The sequence below is a fragment of the Camellia sinensis genome, chromosome 13 (genome assembly GCF_055761805.1).
Source record: "Camellia sinensis isolate YWXY chromosome 13, ASM5576180v1, whole genome shotgun sequence".
Taxonomy (NCBI): domain Eukaryota; kingdom Viridiplantae; phylum Streptophyta; class Magnoliopsida; order Ericales; family Theaceae; genus Camellia; species Camellia sinensis.
Genome location: NC_138973.1, coordinates 60,845,753 through 60,870,918, shown reverse-complemented (window position 1 = coordinate 60,870,918; position 25,166 = coordinate 60,845,753). Strand labels below are relative to the sequence as shown.

At 36.2% G+C, this 25,166-nt stretch overlaps 1 long non-coding RNA gene and 2 pseudogenes across 1 annotated transcript in view; 1 reads left to right on the top strand and 2 right to left on the bottom strand.

The window, feature by feature from the left end:
* LOC145806173 (uncharacterized) overlaps positions 1-22,163 on the bottom strand; it is a 41,595-nt gene extending 19,432 nt beyond the window's left edge. The window contains exons 1-2 of the long non-coding RNA XR_014348906.1: positions 22,043-22,163; positions 21,357-21,407 (exon numbers count right to left, since the gene is read on the bottom strand). This is a non-coding gene — a long non-coding RNA (uncharacterized LOC145806173). The remainder of the gene's footprint in view (positions 1-21,356; positions 21,408-22,042) is intronic.
* LOC114309159 (cation/H(+) antiporter 15-like) lies at positions 355-15,309 on the top strand (annotated as a pseudogene).
* Positions 16,400-16,798, bottom strand: LOC114309186 (putative lipid-binding protein AIR1 pseudogene; annotated as a pseudogene).
* Positions 22,164-25,166: the final 3,003 nt, after the last annotated feature.

The following is a 25,166-nucleotide window of genomic DNA, read 5'->3' as shown; positions in this document are numbered from 1 at the left end:
TGCTAAACGAAAAAATAGGACACTAAAGAAGATGATGAATGCAATGTTGCTAAGTTCTGGATTGCCACAGAACTTGTGGGGGGAAGAAATTCTCTTCGCGAATTACATTCTAAATAGAATCCCTTGGAAAAAAGTAGACAAGACTCCATATGAGTTCTGGAAAGGCTGGAAGCCTTCTTATAATTTCCTACGAATATGGGGTGTCTTGTAAAAGTGGCGATACCTACACCCAAACGGGTTGGGATAGGTCCAAAAATCGTGGATTGTATATTCATTACTTATGCACAGAATAGTAGTGCATATAGACTCCTTGTGCACAAGTCTGATATTTCAGATATCCACAAGAATACCATAATGGAGTCAAGGAATGCGTCTTTCTTTGAAAACACATTTCCTTGCCAAACCCGAGGAGAGGATCAAAGTTCTGAGAAGGAACTTGAAGATAATGATCAAGATGATGATCAAGTAGATGATCAAGATGAGAAAGTCGATGAGCTAAGAAGGAGTAAGAGGGCTAGGACTACCAAGTCCTTTGGCCCGGACTTCTTGACTTATATGTTAGAGAGAGAACCTCGAACTTTTCATGAAGTGGTGACATCACCAAAAAATCCCTTATGAAAAGAAGCTATTAAAAGTGAAATTGACTCCATCTTACAGAACCATACTTGGGAGTTGGTTGATCTAACCCCAGGCAGTAAGGCCTTGGGGAGTAAGTGGATCTTTAGAAGAAAGATGAAGGCTGATGGGTCAATTGATAAATATAAAGTTAGACTAGTTATCAAAGGATATAGGCAGCGAGAAGGCTTGGATTATTTTGATATGTATTCACTTGTGACAAGAATTACATCTATTCGCATGGTGATTGCGATAGTCGCTTTACGTGGTCCAGAGATATATCAAATGGATATAAAGACAGCTTTCTTAAATGGAGATTTAGATGAAGAAATCTACATGGAACAACCCGAGGGGTTTTCAGCTCCAGGGAAAAATAAGAAAGTCTGTAAGCTTGTCAAGTCATTATATGGTTTGAAACAACCGCCTAAGCAATGGCATGAGAAGTTTGACAATGTTATGTTGTCAAATAGATTTAGAATCAATGAGTGTGACAAGTGCATATATGTTAAAGACACTGACAGAGGTTATGTCATTTTGTGTTTATATGTAGACGACATACTTATTGTGGGTAGTAATGATGAAATGGTTCAAACTACCAAGAGATTATTAAACTCAAAGTTTGACATGAAAGATATGAGCCTTGCAGATGTCATTCTAGGTATTAAGATTATCAAAACATCTAGTGGTATTGTACTTTCTCAGTCTCACTATGTTGAGAAGATACTTGAGAAATTTAGTAAATCAGATACGAGTGTGTCTTAGACACCAATAGACGTGAGTCTACATTTGACCAAGAATAATGATGAGAGTGTCTCTCAGCTAAAATATTCTCGGGTCATTGGAAGTTTGATGTATCTGATGAGTTGTACAAGGCCGGATATAGCCTACTCTAAAAGCAGGCTTCGTAGATACACGAGTAATCCTAATGCCACTCATTGGAGAGGCATTATGCGGGTGTTAGGTTATCTATGTTACACCCGGGATTATGGGCTGCATTATGCCAAATACCCAGCGGTACTAGAAGGGTATAGTGACACTAACTGGATATCTGATATAAAAGACTCCAAATCCACTAGTGGTTATGAGATTACCCTCGGAGGGGCAACCGTGTCTTGGAAATCTTCCAAGCAAACGTGTATATCAAGATTAATGATGGAATCTGAGTTTATTGCGTTGGATAAAGCAACTGAAGAGGCTAAATGGCTTCGCCAGTTCGTTGACAATATTCCACGTTGGCCGAAACCTGTGCCTGCTATTTGTATTCATTGCGATAGCCAATCGCCGATTAGATGGGCGCAGAGTCTTATGTATAATGGAAAGTCTAAACATATCCGTCGTAGACATAATTCCACATGACAACTACTCTCTAATGAAATTGTCTCTCTGTACTATGTAAAGTCTAAGGACAACATTGCGGATCCGCTAACCAAAGGGTTAACTCGAGAGTTAGTAAAAACATCGTCAAGAGGAATAGGGTTAAGGCCTTTAGTAATGTTACCGGAACGGAAAACCTAACCTAGTTGACTGGAGATCCCAAGATCTAGGTTCAAAGGGACAGCCTAATTTCGTGTAATGGATGAGTCACTGAAGAGGTAAATCCTCTTGTCCATTCCTTTGTGCAGTGATACCCGATGAGGGTAGAAGGTTAAGCTAATGCTTTTAATGACCTCTCATATGATAGTCAACCGGGGTATAATGAGATACCTTATATAGGTCACCTATGTGAGTGCGAAATGGAGCCGCTTCTCTAAGAATTGGTAAGGCTGAATTCTTTAAAACCACTCACTAAACCAAGCTAGTGTTCCAGGGCCATACCGGACACACAAGTGAGAACAAGAACAATGGTTGGACTAACTCCTGTGTGAGGTCTGTTGTCTCGGTTTACACAAACGGCGGAACAGTTCAAGACATCACATTCACTGGTCAGCCAGTAAATCCGATAGGTTGTCAATACAAAAGGTTCAAGGCCAACAGCTACCTTTTCTTACGCAGGGTTAGTCTGTGTGCTCTCTCTCTGAGTCTTTATTGAACGGTGTCCCTTTGTTGAGTCATTTGGTCAATTTTTATTCATGTGGGAGATTGTTGGAAAAAATGAATTTTTGGTGACTTTAACTAAATATTAATGTGGGTCCCAACCATCTATTGTGTTGGGTCCAAGTGGATCTACATACTTTGCAATAAGATCTTTACACCACAAATAGAATGGCAAAAAACCATTGAGAATTGAATGAGAAATTGCCCCATAAAGTTAGCTTCCTGAAAGAGTTAATGGGGTTTGTAACTTCTGCCTTTATTGCAGAGTTAAATAGTGCATTAATGGGGTTTGTAACTCCTGCCTTTATTGCAGAGGTTAATGGTGTATTAGTGACCAACCATAAAGGTTGGAGGCTTCTCCTTTCTCCCCTATACATGTATAAATTGAGACCCTCCTATCAAGTCTCAAACACAAAAATTGCTTCTCCTCTCCCCCTATAGGAAAATGAGGGTTTAACGGCGTTTAATTAATGACGTTTTATTAAACGTCACTTTTTTTGATAATTAACGGTGTTTTTTAAACGTCGCCTTTGTTGTTAGGTAAAACGGTACCGTTTTGAAAATAGAAGACGTTTAAAAAGTGCCTCCAAACCCTGTCTCTTTTTACACCCTCTTCCCTGTCTCTCTTCACATCCTCTTCTATCTCTTTAAACTTATATTTTGAAAACCCTATTTTGAGCACTGCTGTCTCCTTCTCACTCACTCAAATCTCTCATTCACTCCTTGCTCTCTCTCTCTCTCTCTCTTTCTCTCTCGATTCTTCTTCGGTTCAGTGATTCTTCTTCGATTCTTCTTCAGTTCGGTGATTCATCTCAGGATTGCGATTTCGAAGTTTGATTTTGAGCATAGATTCGTGATTCATCTCCGTGGATTTGGAACTCTTCTTCTTCTTCAATCAGAGGTTAGTTCCTCTCTCTTTCTCTCACTCAAATCTCTCTCGATTCTTCTTAATTTCAGTGATTCTTCTTCGATTTTTCTTCAGTTCGGTGATTCATCTCGGATTGCGATTTCGAAGTTTGATTTTGAGCATAGCTCCGTGATTTATCTCCGTGGATTTGGAGCTCTTCGTCTTCTTCGATCAGAGGGTAGTTGCTCTCTCTTTCTCTCACTCAAATACAAGATCTTGAGGTATGTGCTTTTGAGCATTCAACGGATGGTTTCTGGCTTTGCTGTTGGATCTCTCTGAATTTGGCAGGTTCCTTGATTGTTTCTATGCCACAAAATGGTCTTATGAAGTATTTCAGAGAGGATTTGCGTTCCAGAAACAATCAAACCCGGATTAAGTGTGTGGATCTTGTTGGATTCTTAATTGATAACCATGGAGCAGGAGTAAAATATGGAATGCTATTTGATCTTTTTTCTTCTTTGAAAGGTACAGACTCTTCTATAATTTGCCTACAGATTGTGGGACAATTGAACTCCTTGCAGCTTGTTGCAAGCCTAACAGTAGAACGAGATGGTGAAATTCGGAAGGCTACTTTAAATACTCTAGCTACAGGTTATAAGATCTTTGGTGAGTTCTGCTCTTATCAAGCTGTAGACTTTATTTGGTGTTTGGTTTACACAAGGGCTTGAAGTTTTACATCCTGCTTAATTTTTAATTGATTGCTTCTAGGTCTTGTGTTTGTTTTAATCTTTTTTCCATTAATTTTAACTTTGGGAAGAAATGCCAATGCTTGCGGAAAATTATTTATTTAGTAGTTTTCTTAGAATGTTTATTGTATTCTTTAGTGTTAGCTGCTTAGGCTGTCTGATTCAATTTTTTCTTAGGTGATGACATATGGAGATATGTTGGAAAGCTGACAAAAGCTCAAAGGAGCGTGTTAGATGTAGATTTAAATGGAAGGTTGGTACATATTTGCACCAATTGTTGTGTTTTAAGTGTTTCTGCTTCTTCCATTCATCATCCTATGTTTTGTCAGGCCCGAGACATGGACAAAAGGAATGAGGGAAAACCTGGAGAAGCAAGGGCTGTTTTTAGGCGTTCTGTTAGGGAAAATGGGTGTGTCTCTCTAAATTTTATACTAAACACCTTTTGTATTAATTTTACAACTTTAAAAATGACAATACTAATAAAAATGAAAGATGATATAGTATATTATGGATAATGATTTATAAGTGATAGGGTTTATATAGATATATAGACATATATATATATATATATATATAAGAGATAAGAAATAAAAATGAATGTTCACGGTAATATTTGATATTTTAGTCTTATTTTAGAATTAAATAAGACAAGTTTGATTTTAGTGCTTCTCCAATATCAATAGTTATATTTTGCTGGGACCAATAACAATATATTTCCTAATTTAGTTGCTTTTTTTATTCTTAGATGATTGATTAAAGTAATTAATTGAAACATTAAACTGCAGGCCCTAGAATTCAGTAATTCAAACAACGTCATGTATTCTCACTAGGTCCTGTTTGGGCTCTTTGAGTGGGGACATCAATCCTCCTGGGTATGGTTCTAAGGAAATTTTCTTGTATATTATCATTGGTATATTTTTGATGGGTCAATAGAAGGGGTTGGATGATATATATATACTATAAATTTGTCCTAAGCGCGATGGGGCTTTTTTGGGCTTATCTAAAATTCCTTATTGGTGCATTTGCCCATGCCCAGGGAAATTCTCGCCATATAATATATATATATATATATATTATATTGACTTTGTTTCTTTGTCTTGGAATTTGAAGGGTTCTTTTGAGGAGGTTGCACATTTACAATATTGAAAGAATGGATAACGCAGCACTTTGTGCAGCTTTGTCCGCCTGCCCATCTCTCATTGATCTAGATATTGTTAGCTTGTAAATTTTATTTAGTTGGTTTCGAATTCTGTTACATATTGGTATGCTATACTTGTGGTAATTTGTGGTGGTAGCTCATATATTTTCTCTGCAGTGGAAGATTTTTGGTTTTTACTTTTGTTCCTTGGAATTCAAAATTTGTCTTCATTTGGATCAATTTGTCTTCATGTAGGTAGTTGGAACAATATGGAACAATACTGTTGTCTTATTGTCTTATTACTCATCTTTTGTAGGGATGCTATTGTGAGTTGGGTGAAAAAGAAGACGGGACCTGGTATAAGTTATGAAGCTCAAAGAAACAGGTTATCAAAAATTTCTGGGTGCTTGCATAAGTTATGAAGCTCAGAGAAAGAGGTTATCAAAAATTTCTAGTGTTAAATTTACGCTTATAGTATTAATGTTCTTGGTTCTAATCATTTGTTTGGAAATTCTTCGCCACTCTTTTTCAGGTAGGAGCTCCTCTGGAAGAGGATTTAGGTAGTTGGGGGCATCATTTTTTTCCAACAACAGTGCCTGATGCTATTTCCAAGCTTTAGCTGGAGAGGAGGTGCTAAGAGCTTTCAATATCAATATATTTGAATTTCTTGTGTGGAGAAATTTCTTAACTTAAGACAAATTTATAGTTTTCATGCTTCCTATAATAGTATAGCAGATTCATCATATATCCTACCAATGAAAAAATAATTGAGCATTACAAAATGCTAAAAAATCTACTGAAGAGTGTTAGCCTCTCAGTCCAATTTTTATTTGTGAAGGTTATGAGGTGAACCCAGTGAGGTATGTTGTTCAATTCAAGTAACTGTGTTATGGTGCTAGAACTTGCAATTATTTACCTATTTTAGATGGTGCAGTTGGTTTTAATCATTGTAAAGTTTTTAATTTCTTGTCAACTCTACAACTCAACTATGACCATATATGATTTTGGAAGTCCTAATAGAGTAGACATTATTGGAAGGCTCTAATCGTGCTACTTTCTTGAAGGAGAAAAGCAATCTCTTCACCGAGACAGGTAATTATGGACTCTTTCAGTTGATGTCAGTGTAATTTAGTGTAAATTTAGTAACTTCAGCCTTTCATTACATCTTAGTAGAGTGAAAATTGCTTAATAAATCCAATTAAATTTATGTGTGCGCTTTAAAAGCAAGAACCATTGATCTCCATTGAGTATGGAATATCATCTAATTGGTTGGTAACTATGTCAAGTTGCAGAATAGAATTAGCTTCATTAATTTATTTGTCTATTTTCTTCATGGTTGAGTTAATGAATATTTTTTTCTCACTCATACTTTTGTGTTTTGTTTAATTTTCTTAATTGCTGTTACTTATTATGAAAAGATTATTTTTAATAGGCCCGTAAGGATGCCACCCTACTGGTTGCAAATCTGCAGAGGCAATAGGTTTATTCACGTTTGATTGCTTTTGACTATATACAACTAGCAAAATTTCGATGTTGCTGCCGATGCTACAGAAACCTTTAAGGTAGTGTTTTCTGCTAGTCATTGCTCTCCATCTGGGCTTTGTTGTTGCTTCTGAGCTTGAGGTTTTGTTAATGATCAATCAATTATATTGATATAGGTGGTTTTATATGTATATACTATATACACATATATAATTTAGTAATGTTGATATTTATTTCATTCTAAATCCTGTATGTATTTTTATGTGTTTATAGTTTATAGATGTATGTATAAGATTATATAATATGCTAAATAAAGTGAATGTGATAATTCATGATTCACTATTCTCACATATGCATATTTGTGAATGGAGGTCACCTTCTACATGTTTCTATTTTTTTATATTTTAATGTTTTGATGAATTGGTTTGCAGGGGAGCCAATGAAGAGACCTAAGCATATTGTTGATGTTGGATGTGGAATTGGAGGCAGTTCTAGATATCTAGCTAGGAAATATGAAGCCCAATGCCAGGGCATCACCCTGAGCCCCATCCAAGCCCAAATGGTTGAAGGTCTTGCTGCTTCCCAAGGATTAGCCAACAAGGTTTGTGTGAGCTTTATTATGCTTTCCACTTTTTAGCTGGTTTTTTAAAATGAGCAAGGGAGGTAATGGAAACCCTTAGTGTACCTAAATTTCAGTTGAGTCTGTGAGATTATGGTATCTTGCCTTTTATGGTTTTTCCATATATTTTTCTTTATGAGAGAACTTTATAGTTTATACCATGATTGTTAATATTGAGATCCTGCATGGGAATATTCCTACCTATCCTACTTGTGATTATGCTATAATATTGATTTTACTCCGATGTGGGTGAGTGTGAAGTAATTCAACATCTGCTTGATGTCACAGAGGCTGTTGCCGTAAATTCTGTATCTGAGAAGAGTTTACCCATGAGAATGGCATTCAAATTTGCTCGGCTGTTGTTCTGAACCTATTTTGTGTATGTTATATGATTATATCACAGCACTTGTTATTGGTCTGGTACCCTTTGCAAATTACAAATTATAAGATGCAAAGATTCTTTATTGGTCGGATTCAATATGTGTGTAGAGGTAGTTAATTGTGTTAGATGTGTCTTTTCAGCTGAACTTCTTTAATTAGCTTATTGTTGAGGTCTTGAAAGTATATAACTCAATGATTTTTTCCTTGTGCTGATTACAGGACAACTTGCTCGGGAAGTTTACGAGAACATTAGGAGAGAAGCTTCTTGTCTGATAATTCAGAGAGATTTTTGTATGCATCTTGCTAGGAAAGCTTATAAAGAATTGTGCTCCTCTGCTATTTCTATTCAGGCTGACATGCGTGGAATGGTTACACGTGATGAGCATCGCTTCAAAAGGCATATTGCTATTTATGGAAAGCTTTTATTGCTGTATTCTCTTAGACTACTTGACTACATGAATTGTGCATTTGGATGTATTATTAGGAACTCCAACAATTTCTTTTTACACTAGCTTTTGTTCAACTGAGTTCTTTAAAATTACCATACTATAAAGCATTTATAATATTGTTTTTCTTTTGCAGAGCAGTTTGAAAACTGTCTTAGAATCTCTGAATACTTCTTGATGGGTTTAAAATTAGCACAATTTCAAAAAAAAAAAAATTAAAAAAGGATATCACAGCGTTTTTCAAAACGTCACTTAAACCCTAAATCTAATGGTCATATGTTTTTAAAAAGATATGATGGCGTTTTAAAAACGTTGCTAAATATCACAGTGACGTCATGGTTCTATTATTGAGGACATTTGGTGGCGATTTTAAAATGCCGCCTATACTAATATCGCGACGTTTTTAAAACGCCACAAAGCTATAGTGACGGTCGCGTCCTCGGCGTTCGGTGCTAAGCGTTGCAAAAGGATTTTGAGGCGTTTTTGGCACTTATAGCGTCATTTTTTAAACGCCACTAAAAGTCTGTTTTCCAGCAGTGATCAACTTATGACTAATTAGAATCACCTATGACTTGCTCAATGCTCAAAGGGTGGAGTGGTACTAGGTCCTTCAATATTAGGACAGAGTGAAGAATTTGCAAAAGCAGTGTTCCCTCTAAGAAGTGTAATGGTCCTAGAAACAATGGCAAACGTTGGTCTCCTCTACTTCCTCTTCCTCATCGGAGTAGAAATGGACCTAGCCGTAATTCACCGCACTAGAAGAAAAGCCCTAGCCATAGCCATTGGAGGCATGATACTACCTTTCATCATCGGCATCTCCTTCTTCTTCATCTTGCAACAAAAATCACACACCTCCACAAAAAACAAAGCCACCGTCATCCTCTTCCTTGGTGTGGCTCTCTCAGTCACCGCCTTCCCTATCCTCGCTCGCATCCTAGCTGAGCTCAAACTCCTCAGCCCCAATATAGCTAGGATCGCCATGGCATCCGCTCTTATCAACGACGTGTGTGCTTGGATTCTATTAGCTATCGCTATTGCCTTAGCCGAAAATGACACAACTTCAATGGCCGCACTCTGGGTGATCGTATCAAGCATAGCTTTCATGGTTTGTTGCATATTCCTTGTGAGACCGCTGGTCACATGGATGATGAAGCGAACCCCAGAAGGGGAAGCGATAAGCGAATTCTATGTATGTTTGATTCTCACCGGGGTTATGGTAGCAGGGTTTATAACCGATGCTATTGGGACACATTCTGTGTTTGGAGCTTTCGTGTTTGGTCTAGTTATCCGGAATGGACTACTTAGTGTCACGCTCGTTGAAAAGCTTAAGGACTTTGTTTCGGGGCTTTTGCTTCCTTTGTTTTTCGCCATGAGTGGGTTGAAAACCATTTTTTTGGCGAGCACAGGGGCTGTAACAAGGGGGTACTTGATTCTGGTTATTGTTCTTGCTTTTCTTGGGAAAATTGCAGGGGCTCTAGTTGTTGCAATGTATTACCAAATGCCATTTTATGAAGCGTTTACACTAGGTTTGCTGATGAATACCAAAGGCCTTGTTGAAATGATTGTGCTTAATGTTGGTAGGGAGCAACAGCTACTTGCTTCTTGAAACCTTTTCAATTATTCACATGCTAGTATGATAAAACAAAAAGAGCAAAACTAAGACCCAAAAAAATTACGAAAAATTTTACATAATAATTGTGTAGAAATTTTGATAGTTCTTTTAGTCTCTCTAACAGTTTTGAAAGAAAAAATGTCGTACCTAAACCAATTTTTTAGTTCCATCTTTTAAACACTAGACAACAAAGTTATGGATCCTACATGAATAAATTTTCACTACTACTACTTCTTTCTTCTTTTTTTTCTTTTTGTCTTGTAGTAAGAAAATGAGGTTAGAAATTCGTTTTTTTTTTTTTTTTAATAACCATGATAAAATCTATAGAAATAGGTGCATAAATACAGTGACAAATAAAACTCATAGTCCTTATAGTTGGCCTCTCATAAGGGTCATCAAGTGGGCTCGCAAGTAGAAAACCCAACATTTCCAAGTCTAGCCCAGCTATCCTATGGCCTGGCCTGACCTGGCTCGACCCACTTCAATGCCCAGCCCATTCCAACCCAACTCATAAAAGATAATTTAAGACTTTGATCAAGAATTTGTAATCTGAGCCCGCTCATAAGTTAAGTCCGTAAAATCTAGCACATGCAAACTCAACTCGACCATCCCATTAGCCCATAACCCAAATTGTCCATTGAAAATAATTCTCGTGCACAAACTTAACACTGTCCACCGATTTACTTATTGCCTAATTTTGAACCCATATTTAATTGGGCCTATTATCATGAAATTAAAGAAAACCCAACTGACACTAAAACTCACAAGAACGCATTTCCAGAACTTATTAATCCACACAGTCAAATGGCTCAATTCCATTCCAACAGTAATATTTATTATGTTACAGGATCATTGTTCGATTATATGAGAAATGTAACAAGGAAAAGAAAAAAATAAATGAAAATACATGAAACAGGTTTAAAAAAAAAAAAACAAACAAACTGATAGAAATATTAAATGTTGAAAATGGAAAAAGTACAAATGGTAATAATATAAGTCTAATGGTCTCAGTCAAGCCCGATTCATTTTGATTTTAACTAATAAACGTAGGGCATATGAGTGGAATATGGTTTCAATTTGCTAAGCAAGCCCAGCCCAGTCTAACTCGTTAACTGGTCAAAGTTCATAAGACTCAATCCATATATGAAGACTTGGGCATAATAGTTGCGGGCTGGATAGGAAGCCTAACCCAGACTATTGATAATAATTCAATCTTTGTAATAATAACAACAATTATAATTTAATCTACTATTATATCCATACACGAAATTCAAATTGACAATCCAATCTCACAATCTTATCCCCAAAGAAAATTTATGAAAAGATTCTGTTTTTATGGCACTACACAAAAAATTCACAATTGAGAGTCTCATTTTCCATTTTGTGTAGGTGTTAGATGACAGAGCATTTGCAATCATGATCATTGTAGCTGTAGCCATGACTGCGATCATCACTCCAATTGTAACCACAATCTACAAACCATCAAAAAGGTTTGCCCCCTAAAAACGAAGATCAATCCAGATACTTAAACCCGAAGCTGAACTTCGAGTACTAGTTTGCATCCACACCCCTCGAAATGTTCCAACAATCATCAAACTCCTCGAAGCCTCTCACCTCACAAAAAATTCCCCATTTTGCATCTACGTCCTCCACCTTGTCGAACTCACTGGTCGAGCCCCTGCCATGCTCATTGTCCACTCCACCCAAGGCTCTGGTAGCCCCACCCTCAACCGGACCCAAGCCCAATCCAACCAAATTATCAATGCCTTCAAAAACTTCAAACAACGCGTCACTTGTGTCTCCGTCAACCCTCTCACCACCATCTCTCCCTACACCACGATGCACGAGGACATTTGCAACTTGGCAGAGGACAAGCATGTTGCCTTCATCATCATTCCTTTTCACAAACAGCAAATGGTGGATGGAGGAATGCAGGTTGCCAATGCTACATTCTGATCCATCAACTAGAACGTGTTGGCTAACGCGCCATGCTCAGTGGGGATTCTTGTCGTCCGAGGGCTAATTGGATCGACCCGTTTAGGTGCTTCTAACCAGGTTTTTGTTAATCTAGCAAAATAATATTTATATAAAATCTTATAATAACAATGACAAGAAAATATAATATAAACTGAGGGAAAATAAAAGTTGAGAACAACATATTAACAATTTGTTTGACAAAACCAAGTAACACTAACTTCTCTTTGCTAGATCTACTATAATTTAGAAAGAAAAGTAGTTTGAGATTATTATTCTTAGTCTAGAAAAATAACAATCACAATAGTAAGTGCAAATATTATAAATAAAAATGACAGAAAATACGAAACAATTAGAATTTAAATTAAATGACAGTAGTAATGACTGAAATATAAGTTAATTTTTTCTTCATTTTCCTCAGTTTATATTATAGAAAAAATAGAAAAAGAGTAATGTTAGGGATCATGAAAAAAATATCATGAAATGTATCATGAAGATTTTTCATCCTTTGATTAGTGTGTGATGTTTTATTGTATGTGTAATCCGAAGGTGGAGAATCTTTTATGATCATCTTCATGACATTTTTTTTTCATGATCCCTATAAATCTAACACAATAAATGAGTATTATTTTGTAACAAAACTGGAAAATCGATGGGTTTAAATCTGTAATGATTTAACATAAATTTTGTATTGGATTTTGTACAACTGTTTTGAACTTAATTTCAACAGTACTGATCTTTAGATAAAATAAAAAAAATTAAATAATAATTTTGATTTTGTTAAAACATCCTAACAGGTTTCACACCAAGTTGCTGTCCTGTTCTTCGGTGGAGCAGATGACTGAGAGGCACTATCATATGCTTGGAGGATGTCTGAGCATCCCGGAATCAGTCTGACCGTCATGCGATTCATCGCCGGTGACAATGCAATTGATCCAACGAGGCTGGAGACTAGCGCCGAACCCAACAATGCTACCACACTGACAGTGGTGACAGACAGTGATAGAGATTATAGCGACCCCGGTCTTTTCCCATTTGATTATTGTATCCGGACTTAGGTTCCGTAGATTCTGTCATTGTATAATTGTTGTTGTTGTCCTTTATTTTCTCATTTGGAATTATAGGATGTGTTGGGCAGGTTTGTTTCAGGTTGGTTGGGTTTAGAAACCAAGTGTTGCTGTCCAGGTTTTTGGTTTTTCGCTCGAGCGAGGAGTTGGTCGCTCGAGCGAGATGTCGTTTTGGTTCTTCGCTCGAGCTGGGGTTTGGTCGCTCGAGCGAGAGATGGCGTCCAGTATGGACCTGTAGCTTTGTATTCTTGGCTCGAGCGAGATTTTCTTCGCTCGAGCGAGTTAGTTCATCATTCGCTCGAGCTATAGTTCCTTCGCTCGAGCGTGTGTCTGGTTTCAGACCTGAGGGTTTGAGTTCTTCGCTCGATCGAGTTTTCTTTCGCTCGAGCGAGCTTTTGGGTTGCTGGCTCGAGCAAGGCTTCCTTGGCTCGAGCGTAGCTTCTTGTGTCTGGTCGCTCGAGCGACCAAGTCTTCGCTCGAGCGAGCCTGTCCAGTTTATATACACAGCAGCGGGTTTTGATCAGTCTTTTTCATCTTCTTTTGATTCCAAACCCTAGGTCCGACTTCTCTCTCTCCCTACTCACCTTCTTTCTTAGATTTGATCTATTTAGAGGGTGTTTCTACCCTAGTTGCTTTATTAAAAATATAGAGGGAGTCGAGGGCTTTCATTTAATCTGAACATTTGGCGATTTGGAGCACATTGGTATTTGGGCACTCATCTCTGTCTTCACCATTTGGGTTGTTTTCTTTGAGGTAGGGATTTCCTACTCCATTTTATAGGTTTTGTTCTAAGTTTTGGTATTTTGATATGTTGGGGATACTTTGTAAATTTTGGGAAAAACCCTAGTTGTATTATTAAATTAATTTGTATAATTAATTCATGGAATTGGGGAAATCATTGATTAAATGGCGTAGTTGGATAATTTGAATCATTTGTCTATTGAATTGTTGACATGGTTATTTTCAGTTTAGAAATAACTGTTTTGGGCTATCGGTGGAGGATAGTCGTGATTGTTGTAGACATTGCATGTGGATTAGGAATAACTGAAACTAATCACATTGGTTAAGTCATTAATTTTGACTATTGCATTGATACAGAAAATACGTGTATTGATTGAGCATTGCATTTGCATACGTTGTTTTTGTGTGTGGGAGGAGATAGGGGATGTACTCCACGGTTTAGAGGAAGATAGGGGATGGACCTCTAAACCGGATTTTGTTTGGGAGGAGATAGGGGATGGACTCCATTAACATCACTTTTATGTGTGCTTATTTATATAGAAGTGTTTTATTGATACAGCACTAAAATGTGTATCAATCTGGAAGTATGAAGTGTTTTGAATTGAGCTTGAGTCTCACTTGTTTGTTGATATTGGGAGAATGTGAAGATGATATATATAATTCACTGTTGTAAGTTTGGCCAGGTTCTGAGCCATGTTGATAAAATTGGAAAGTAAAACGTGTCTTAGACAATAGTGTCATGAGACTGTAAAATGAAGTAATTAATTATCTTGGTTAACCATCTGTTGAATGCTATTGCTTTATTCATTGCTTATATGTGGTTTAGTATATTTCTACTGGGCTGTGGCTCACCCTATATGGGAACATCATTTTCAGGTTCAGGTGATAAGCTACCTCCAAGGACTTAGCTTGGAAGGGATTTGGATTTCGAAGACTATCTTTAGTTAATTGTCTTTATTTATTAGTACATGTAAACATCCAAGCCTAGGGCTTTTCTTGTATTGAGTTAGAACTCATCTTTTTGTATCCAAGTGTTGGCTTGGAAAGATGTAAGCCTGTAGGGCATTTTATTCGATGTTACATGTAATGCTTTTATTTAGTAATACTCTGATAAATGAATTAATGAATTGTTTTCTTTAAATAGTGCATGTCAATGACACATATATATATTGGGTTTTTTTTGAGGGCGTTACAGAGATAAACAACTAGACGAGGACTATATAAAAGAGTTTAGGGCAAGAACTGTAAATGATTCAATAATTTACAAAGAAAAGGTGGCAAATAATGGGGAAGATACCATGGCGGCGATAAGATCGATTGACAATACATTATATGACCTTTTCATAGTTGGCAGAGGACAAGGCTTGGTGTCGCCGCTCACGGCAGGGTTGACAGATTGGAGCGAGTGCCCGGAACTTGGTGCAATTGGTGATTTATTGGCATCATCGGATTTTGCAGCCACCATGTCAGTGTTGGTGGTGCAGCAGTATCTTGGAAATGGGCATGGGGACAGACTTGAAATGCCGAACAACCCAATCCAACATCATGAGCAGTACAACAACTTCAGCAGCCATCGACCTAGGGCGCAGGCCTTATTCTATGAATAAGCAGAATGTGCGTTTGGAGCTCATGATTTAAATAGTAGTATCAGAATACGTGTTAATATTAACAATGCAATCATACATAAATAGTATAAGTAAATATATCAACAAATATCAATATCGAAAGTTAAAATCTCAATAAGCATTAGCTGATATTTAAAATTCTGATGGAGCCTTTCACATTGGTAGATGAGATTTTTCATTGACGACTACATTTTTTTTCCTTTGTAGTTTATGCTGTAATTAGGGGTTTTTTTTTTTAACCCTATGTTTAGAGAAGCAAATGCCTGCTTGAAGGAATAGAAAAATTATCATACAGAGTATGATTAGAACAAAGCTAGTGAACCAAATGGTTACTTTGTACTGGTTACTTCTCCCATTTTTTTTTTTCTTTTTCCTGTCTATATTTTCATTTATTCGAATTATCAATATTTCAATAGACTCAGAGATTCCAATGGAGTATATGAATTATTATAGACTCAAATTAACTTTATTTTCTTACATAGAAAATAAACAATTTAGATTATCAAAATGATTCCAAAATAAACCCAGACTACCTTAACAAGACCCTTCAATTCAATTACTGAACGGAACGGGAAGCTGGTCCAAAATTTAATCATTTTAATATTACTCTTCATTATATATAGCAATCTTCTTTTTTCTTTTTAGTTTTTCAGAACATCAAACAACATCATAGAAATGTCCTAATCTAAAGGGGAGGGCGAAGGGTGTCGGAAATTAAAATTGCAAAACAACAATCACTCACATAATTTTAAAAGAGAATTAAAGAAGAAAATTTTTTACTTATATTCTCCATAACTTGCAAAGAAACACCAAAGTAATCATGGAGTAGGAATCATAGAAAGCAAAACAACTTTCAAAATAACAAGAATCAATAATCGCATTTTATTGATGTTGAAAGCCTGCAATCCTTAATTATTTTCTCTTTCATGAACAAGGATGACAATACGGTGGATATATAAATCAAGTTGTAACATCTCAAACGATTACCCATATGAACGTTCCTCATACAACAGCACACTGGAAAAGTTTACGAGGAAGAGATATAATTATGAGATCAATACAAAAACTTTAATTAGGCACATTGGAAGTCACTTGGGACATTCTTTCCACAGCAATTCAGCAGCTCGCTCAATGAAGTAGGAACATTGAGGTTAATTCCCAACACATTACCTTTAATGGCGGTGCAAAGGCAAACAGCAGCCTCAAGATCAACAAGATCCTGAATTTGGGTGCAGCATGGAGTCTTGAGCGGGGTTCCGATGACAAGGTGCACCAAATCATCAAGCAAGTTACCACAAACACCCAACTTTAGGGTGTCTCTAGGACAAGTGGCCATAGCGGGCGGAGATGGGCGCTTGTGGTGGTGCTTGGGAGTTTTTGGTGGTGGTGGTGGGCATGGGTCATAATTAGAACTCACCAGAGTGAAGAAGAGGAGGTTGAGGGAGAGGAGGAGGAGAACCTTTGAAGCCATCTCAAATGACACCTAAAAAACTCTTACAATTCTTCTTTTTTTTTTTTGGGGGGGGGGGGAGGGGGGAGAGAATGTTGTTGGGGGAAATGGTGGAGTGGGTTAGGCTTTTATAGATAGAAAATAGACTCTTTTGTTTTTGGTTTTTTTGTTTGGCGATGAAGAAAATATAGAGATAGCTGTTGGAAAAAATGAATTTTTGATGACTTTAACTAAATATTAAAGTACTAAATATTAAAGTAGGTCCCAACCATCTATTGTGTTCGGTCTAAGTGGGTCTAGATACTTTGCAATGAGATCTTTGCACCACAAATAAAATGGACAAAAACCATTGAGAATTGAATGAAAAATTGTCCCATAAAGTTAGCTTCATGAAAGAATTAATGGGGTTTGTAACTTCTGCCTTTATTGCAGAGTTTAATAGTGCATTAATGGGGTTTGTAACTCCTGCCTTTATTGCAGAGGTTAATGGTGCATTAGTGACCAGCCATGAAGGCTAGAGACTTCTCCTCTCTCCCCTATACATGTATAAATTGAGACTCTCCTGTTAAGTCTCAAACACAGAAATTGTTTCTTTCATTCTTTAGTCAGTTTGCTAGAAATTTTTACTGTGAGAGAGTGCTGCCATTGTCGGTTCGCCAAAGCTAATAGAAGGTGTTTTTGAGTTAGCCGGTTTAAACCATCTTATCCTGGGAGATAGAAGTGGACGTTCCTCCAGCACCCATGGTGAGGCGGCTAATTTATTTTAAAGACATTGTGGTATCATACGGAATTTGGTTTGATTTCTTATCACTACAAGAAAAAACACATTTGGCGACCAAATTTCCCGACTAAAAAGAATTTGGTCGCTGAAAGTATAGCTTTCAACGACTAAAAAAGCATTAGTAGCCAATTGTGAAGCCTTTTGGTGATTAAAAAACTTTAGTAGCCAAAAGTCTATAATTGGCGACTAAAAATAAGTTTGGTCGCCAATTATATGGGTTTTACCGAAAAACATTTTTAGTAGCCAAAAGTATAGTTTTTGCCGACTAAAAAAAATTTAGTAGCCAAAAAGTCAACAATTGGCGACTAATTATAATTTTGGTCGCCAATTATGTGGGTTTTACCAACAAAAACATTTTTAGTAGCCAAAAGTACAACTTTTGCTGACTAAAAAAAAATTTAGTAGCCAAAAAGTCTACAATTGGCGACTAATTTTAAGTTTGGTCGCCAATTATGTGGGTTTTACCAACTAAAACATTTTTTAGTAGCCAAAAGTAAGTTTTTTGGCGACTAAAAAAATTTTAGTAGCCAAAAAGTCTACAATTGGCGACTAAAAATATGTTTAGTAGCGAAAAGTGGTCCGTTTTAGCGAGAAAGTCTCTTCGACGACCAAAATTATTTTGGTCGTTAAAAGTTAAATTTTTATTTTTATTTTGCTACTAAATAATTTACTTTTACATAAATTATGTCAATAAAAATAATTATTTTTATACATATACTTTTATATTAATACGGGTCTATGTACTCACTACTAAAATTTCAGACGGTAAAATGCCATCGCTAATACTTCTAATGCTGTCGCAAAAAACTTTTTGCGACGGGAAATGACTTTTTCCGACGGCAAGAGGGGGGTTGCAACTGGGGGAGTTGCAAAAGAGTTTTTGCGATGGCACTTGTTTTGCAACGGCATTTTCGCCTTATGCGACGACACTTTACAGTCGCTAATAATGTTTGAAATTTCTTGACTTTTTTGCGACGACACTATTTTACCGTCGCTAAAAATGTTATTTGAGACAGCATAAAAAAGCCGTCGCTAATAGTCTTCTTTTTTGCAACGGCAAGAACACTATTTTTGTGACGGTGTGTTGCCGTCGCAAAAAGTATTAAAAATATGAAAATTTCGATTTTTGCGACAGTGTACTGCCGTCGCAAAAAGTATTAAAAAATAATAAAATTTCTATTTTAAATAATAAAATTTCTATTTTTTGCGACAGTTTAGTGCCGTCGCAAAAAGTAAAACCTGTAACAAAATCAACAAAAATATTAAAATTTTCTGTTTTTTGCGACGGTGTAGTACCGTCACAAAAGAAAAAAACATCCTGCGATAAAATCATTAAAAATGTTAAAATTTCTCTATAATAATATAAAAATTCTTGTATAAAAATAACAATTTCTCCATAATAAAATATTCTTCCATTCATAATTACACATCAACAAAATTATCCCACTACATAATGTTCCATAATACATATATAATGTTTAAATACATGATTTTGTTCATAATTCAAAATAACATAAACCAAAATTAAATGTTTTTCTCATCATTCTTCGTAAATAACAAAAACAAAAATTAGTCATATTCTCCACGGGCATGCATTCCACAAGAAGCACACTTTTATATGGGAAATACCTGAAAAATAAAAATAAAAATTATTAATGACAATATAATTATGTGTTAATGTTAATTACAAAAAAACATAAAAATTTAACTACTATAGCATCAAATACTACATTTTTTTTGTTAGTCATCAAATCCCACATGGATAATTAAACATCTGAATCAAATACAAAAAAAAAAAAAAAAATTAACTACTATAGCATCAAACACAAAAAAACATAAAAATTATATCTGAAATCTGGCTCTAACTCCCAACAACATCAAATACAACATTTTTTTGTTAGTCATCAAATCCCACATGGATAATTAAACATCTCAATCAACAATGAGAACAGATGCATTTCTGAGAAAATTAAGCAATGGAAATAAGTTATGACACCAAATAAGACCCTACTAAAAATAATAGCACCAAACCATTTATTTGAGACAAATTTGGAAAAACCATCTTTAATTTTAGGCTTTAAAAAATGCTATTCAAGCTGCAATTCCTTGTAAAATTACATAATCCAAGAAACTAGCTACATACAGTGTCAATAACCAATTGTCCTTGCCAAATAATGAAATTTATAAAAATTTCCAACATTCACATGTTTCTTTCAGTGCATGTCACGGTGGTCAAGTGAGCAACAAAAATTTCTTTAAGGCAGTTCAATTCAAATTAGCAGCAAGCACTGGAAATGTCAACTTAGGCTATTTGGAAGGGCCTTAGTATACATCTAAACATAAACAAAATGAACATCAAGCAACATGTACAGAACTTTACCCTTTTATACTTCTGGAGAAAACCCGAAAACAGTCCCCACTCATTTTGCTGTTGAGAATTTTGAAAAGAAGGGAGTAGGATACATTGAGGTAATCCAGAAATAATAGTATCTGGCTTTTGTCAAACTATATTAGATATGGTCCAAATAAGAGGCCTGCAAAATGTTTCATAGTTAGTGTGAGTAGAATTTCATGATCAAGAATGTAAAAGATCTTAAATGGACTAACCCAAAAACTACAAGGGACAACCTATTTCTAGAAGTGTGAAAACAAGAATCCACATAAGGAAAGAGGTAAAAGATGTTGGAATACCTACTTTAAGAATATCCCATGATTAGGCAATCACGGATTCTATGCCTTGTTCAATGTAATTAGATTTATTTCCCTACCCATAATCTGTCTACATATATATATGGCTAAACCTCATTATAGGTTAAGCTAAATTATACCAATCTTCTAAAGACACAATGTGTAAGCCTCAAAATTGTCAAAAAAGTAACATGTAAAGCTCTAGGCCATAACACTTTGTAAAAAAAATATAAATATTCCTACAAAAACAAGATAACTACATGTGGGAGATAAGCTGGTACTACGAAGAGATGCATAAGAACATAGGACTCATGCACAGTAATTGCACTAATCACAGGGAGTGCTCCATGGCCAACAAAGAGAAAAAATAATTAAATCTAATACCCAAACCTAATCACACAGAAGTTGTAACTGTCACTCAAAAACTTGAATAGCCATGGACATGTGTAACTTCAAATTTCAACACAACTTTCGGGGCTCTGGCCAACTAGAAGATGTAACTGCGTAAGAATTAGCATACACAATTCTAAAAGAAAATGGGACTAGTAACCTGCATGGAAAGTGATACTGTATTGCATAAAATGAGAGACAGGCTTGTAATCTCTAAAAGCGCACCAAAATACATGTCAAAGATCAACCTAACACGCAAAGAACAAACCTAAAAATCGTATTGGATGTAAGAAAGTCCAAAAAACAACCAACAAATTAGCATACAAAATGTAAAGGACAATACTCGTACATTTGAATAAGTGGATTAAGGCATCTTGTTCGACAAATGGTTTTACCATCCAAAACCAGTTGCAAAATTGCATGCACATGATAAGGAAGATTCAGAATAAAATGGATATCAAACCTTTACAACTGTAGTACTCCAGTTTTACCATTTAATTTGTATCATATGCCATAGAGATCAACACTTTTATGAAATTTCAATTTTTGGGATGTCATCAAATTAGACAACCTATAGCGTGCTAGATGTCAACAACCTTATTTGTCTGACCGGTGACTATGTCCTTATAACATATATTGAAACAACATAGTTGGGTTAGCAGTCAATAGTTAAACCATTGCCCAGAAAAATGGAGTTGAAGAACCAAAAGAACAGCCCACCTTCATTTGGTTGCTCATTTAAGTTATACTGAGCATCTACCATTCTTAGACCTGCAAAAACGGGCCATATACCAAACATAAGAATACTGAAATAATAAAAATAAATAAATTTGATGCAAAAACAAAAACAAATGAAAGAGTTCAGCCAACTACGTTGGTAAAAATTATAAATGGAAGAACCACTGAAGCGGTCATCTTAGCCAGAGGTGGCAACTAGAAAGGAAAGAAGTACCACTCTGAAGCCTAAAGTTTTAACTCAGAAGCACATCTGTCCATCCTTACTCTGTTTTTCATGAAATTTGATGAAAAACAAAACAAAATGAAACAAAATCCCAAACATAGATATAAGAAAGAAAAGGAAAAATAGCATACAAAAATTGTAGAGACCCTCTCCCCTCCCAAAAAAAATAAAAAATAAAAAGGAAAAAACATGTTTCAAAAATGAAAACAGAAAACAAAAACATAACCAAAGAGACCTTAAAGAGAAATAGTCAACAGACCAAATCTCTAAAGAGTAGTAACAAGCAAACAACTCTGTAATGAAGCAATTGAAACATTCATAACTTGATACTATAAATAGAAGATAACAGGCAAGCAATGAAACAACATACGAGCATTTATGATTTAACAGATCAAATTAAAAACCCAAATCAGAATCAATTTAAGGAGAACAGAGCTGCACTAACTTGTATAATGTCTCTGCAACATTTCCTTCCTTAGAGATCACGAACTTGCTCTTAGTTCGTTGAGTCAGGAACGGACTGAACATTGAATACAACACACTGAAGTACCATGGTACATTGATGAATATCTGTACAAACCTAGAAAATCAAAACATCAAAATCCAAAACCCAGTTTCAAAAACACAGAAAACAGTTTTCAAATTGAGATTTTTACCTTACGAGCGACCATTTAATGGTAATACACACCCATAACAAAAAACCCAAAAACGAAGTCTGGGCCATGAGAAGCCATGAGCTTGTCTTTAAGCTCTTGGAGAGCTTTGCGTTCGGAGGATTTAAGGTGGGAAACAAAATAAGAGTCTTCACGGAACGAGGGGGTTCGGAGTGTAGCGGCATCCATTAGAGAAGTGTCGAAGCTTTTCTTGTAGGGAAGTGGTTTTGGGGAGGATTCGGGATTTGGGTCTTGGTGGAGAGTTTGTTGGATTGAGATTGGTGATGAGGATTCCATCAATGGAGGTTTTGTGTGAGACCCAATTGCAATTTCTAGAGAGAGAGAGATGATGATAAAGTATATATATATGAAGGAAGAGATTTGGTTATTCAGAGAAGCTCTGGTTTCGATTCTCTGAGCGAAATTTACAGAGGTTGGTCGAAGAGAAAGGGCATGAAAAGAGGAAACGACAAGATGTGAGAGAGAGAGAGAGAGAACATAAATTATTGTGCTTGAGGTGACATGATTAGTGTGAGACTGTTGTGTAGACGACGACGCTGCTCCGACGACGACAACGACGACGACGCTGCTCCTTCGTCGCTCACCGTCGATCGAGAGAGAGAGAGAGAGAGAGACGGGGGTAAGAAGAGATTAGGGATTTTTGTGCTTGAGATTGCGGATTTTTTGTTTTGGGGAGGGGGGGATTGGAAAAAAAGGGACGGGAATAAAAAATAACAATAATTTTTTATTTTTTTTTGGTCAGAAATGAAATTTAAATAACAAAATAACGCCGTTTAATTTTTTTTTTTTTTTGCGATGGGGTTGCCATCGTCAAAAAATTTTATTTTTTGTTAAAATATATATATTTTTTGTAGTTAATGAATTTTTTTAAAAAAATTTCTTCTTTTTTTTAGTTACTAAGATTGAAAATTATTTGTTTCATTTTTATTTTACTGAAAAAAATATTATTATTTTTTATTTGGTAGAAGTAGGGGTAATATTTTAATGAAAAATATTTTCCACTAAAATAAAAATTAATTTTCTGTGGTCAATGAAAAATATTTTTCTGCTGTTCATTTTTTTGGGTTATTAAAAATCATGAACTAATTTTTTGTGGTAGAGGAGAGGGAGCGGCAGTAATGGTGACGGTGATGGATAAGAGATGATGGTGGTGATGGTGGTGATGGCGAAGGAGATTAGTGGTGAAGTTGTGGTAGTGGTAGAGTAGATGGAGTGGCAGGGGTGAAGGAGAGGTAATGGTAGTAGTAGTGGCAGTAGTGGTAGTGGTGGTAGTGGAGTGGTGGCAATGGTAGTAGTAATGGTAGTCGTAGAGGTGAATTGGCGACAGTGGTAGCAATGGTGGTAGTGGAATGGCGTTTGCAGTAGTGGTGAAGGTGGTAAAGGAGATGCGTGGTGAGAGAGAGAGAGATGAGTGAGAGATAGATAGAGAAGAGAGACAGTGACAGAGTGATGGGCGAGAGAGAGACAAAGTGGTCGCTAAAAGTGTATTTTCTTGTAGTGAATAGATAAATCAAGAGGAAGCTCAGTAAATAGAGAAGACAGAAGGAAGAGAGTGAGCAACAAGAACACAGTGGAGGAGAGAGAGAGAGAGAGAGAGAGAGAGAGAGAGAGAGACAAATAAATAAAAAAATAGAAAGTGAAAGACAGAAAAAGAGACAGAGAGAGAAGAGAGATGAACGAAAGGGAAAGAGAGAGAAAGATAGAGAGAAGAGAGATGAACAAGAGAGACATAGAGAGAAAAGAGACAAACGAGAGAGACAGAGAGAGAAATAGAGAGAAGAGAGATGAGCGAGAGAGACAGAGAGAGATGAGATATGAGAGAGATAGAGAGAACAGAGATGAGCGAAAGAGACAGGGAGAGAAAAGAGATGAGAGAAGAGATAGATGAGTGAGAGACAGAGAGAGAGAGAGAAAGAGAGATAGACAGAGAGAGAAGAGTGATGAGTGAAATAGAGAAAGAGAAGAGAGGGAGGAAGATGAAAAAATGGTTGAAAAGATATAGACAAAGAGAGAGAAAAAAAAAGAGCGAAAAGAGATAAACGAGAGAGAGACAGAGAGAGATGAGTGAGAGAGATAAAGAGAAGAGAGAGAGAGAGAGAGAGAGAGAGAAGAGAAATAGAAAGAGAAGAGAGATGAGAGAGATAGATAGAAGAGAGATAGACGAGAGACACAGAAAGAAAGAGAGAGAGAGAGAGAGACAGACAGACAAACAGAGAAGAGTGATGAGTGAGAGAGAGAAAAAGAAGAGAGACAGAGACACAGAGAGAAAGAGAGAGATAGACAGACAGAGAAGAGTGATGAGTGAGAGAGAGAGAGAGAGGGAGAGAAGAGAGACAGAAACAGAGGCAGAGAGATAGCAAGATGAAAAAATGGGTGAAAAGAGAAATGTTCAAAAGAGTAAGACGATGTCGTTTTTTTTTTTTTGTGACAGAAAAATACAATTGCATTTATTTAAACCATTTTGTGACTGCATATATATGAAGCCGTCTCAAAGCCAAAACATATATATATATATATATATATATATATATATATATTTTTGTGTGCAACGGTACCTATTACGGTAAAAAAAAACTTTTTTTTTTTTTTGCGACTGCAGCTGGTACCGTAGCAAAAACTCTAATTTTTTTTTTTTGCGACAGCAATTTCTGCCGTCGCAAATACTCTATTTTTTCACGACAAAATTTTATGTCGTCGCAAATACTCTATTTTTTGTGACGGCAAGTTGTGCTATCTCAAAAAGTCGCATTTTTTTTGCGACGGCAAGTTGTGCCGTCTCAAAAGGTCACATTTTTTTGCGATGGCAAGTTGTGCCGTCTCAAAAGGTCATATTTTTTGCGACGGAAAGTTATGCCGTCGCAAAAAGTCATTTTTTGCGATGGCAAATGTGTCGTC